Here is a 1,295-nt window from a genome sequence, read left to right as displayed (position 1 = left end):
GACGGCGAAAGGAGCCCGGGTCCCCTCTGAAAGGCTCCATCTGTGCCGCCGGGGCCCCTTTGTGCTCCCTGAAAGCGCCGCCGAGCCACAAAAGCCGCCGCGTCCCCGCCGGGCGCTGGAGCCGGGCGAGGCTCCGGTGATTCCCGGGGGGAAACTGAGGCACGGGAGAGGAGCTCGTGGAGGGGTTGGGGGAAATCGCGGAGCCGGGTCTCGGTGCTGGTTTCGCTTCACGGATTAGTTTTGATTTATGGGGTTTGTGCAGGGATTCCGTGGGAATCATCGAGCCCTGGGATGCTCGAATCCGGGAATGCTGGAATGGTTTGGGCTGGGAGGGACCTTAAAGAGCATCCAGTGCCACCCCTGCCATGGGCAGGGTCACAGGGTCACCTCCACTGTCCCAGGCTGCTCCAAGCCCCAATGTCCAGCCTGGCCTCGGACACTTCCAGGGATCCAGGGGCAGCCTCAGCTCCTCTGGGCACCCTGTGCCAGGGCCTGTCCACCCTCACAGGGAGGAATTTCTCCCCAGTATCCCATCTGAATCTCCTCTCTGCCAGCGTGAGCTCCCCCCGACTCATTTGGGCTGGAAACACCCCCGAGGCCTCTTCATCCGAGAGGCTCCCGCCTGATTACAACTTGGGAGGGATTGGCCCGGGGACGAGTTTAAAGATGGGATTATTCCTGTACAAATTCTGATTAAAGCGTCCCCAAACCCTCCTGCAACATCGTTAAGCCGAGCTCTAATCTCGCCTGAGCAGAGACTTCGTCAATAACTCCAAATCTCTGCGCTGTTGGTTTATCTGGTACGGATTAAGCCGGGAGCTTCCTGAACTTGTATTAGAACAGAAAAAAAAATAACCAGACCCCGGGGTTTTGAGAGGGTTTGCATTGGCAGCTGCCATCTCCCACGTCCCAGCCAGGGAAGCGGCTGGATGGAATTCCTGGTGTCTCTCAGATGCCAGGGAGGGCTCCAGGGATCTCCCAGTGCTGCCGCCGGGATGGGAACAGCCCCGATCCCATCCTAGCCCTGCTGGATTTGGGGACAGTTCGTGTTCCCAGCCCTCGGTGACATTGCAGGACACAATTCCCACCCTGGCTGGGGACTGCAGCCTGTGGGGGGTGGATGAGGGATGGCTCTGGGATGGAGGGATGGATGGAGGGATGGATGGATGGATGGAGGGATGGATGGAGGACGGATGGAGGGATGGATGGAGGGATGGATGGAGGGATGGATGGATGGACGGATGGATGGAGGATGGATGGAGGGGTGGATGGATGGATGGGTGGGGGGGGGGATG

Source organism: Corvus brachyrhynchos, unplaced genomic scaffold (assembly GCF_000691975.1).
Source record: "Corvus brachyrhynchos isolate BGI_N302 unplaced genomic scaffold, ASM69197v1 scaffold933, whole genome shotgun sequence".
NCBI lineage: Eukaryota > Metazoa > Chordata > Aves > Passeriformes > Corvidae > Corvus > Corvus brachyrhynchos.
Note: the sequence above shows the minus strand (reverse complement) of the source record.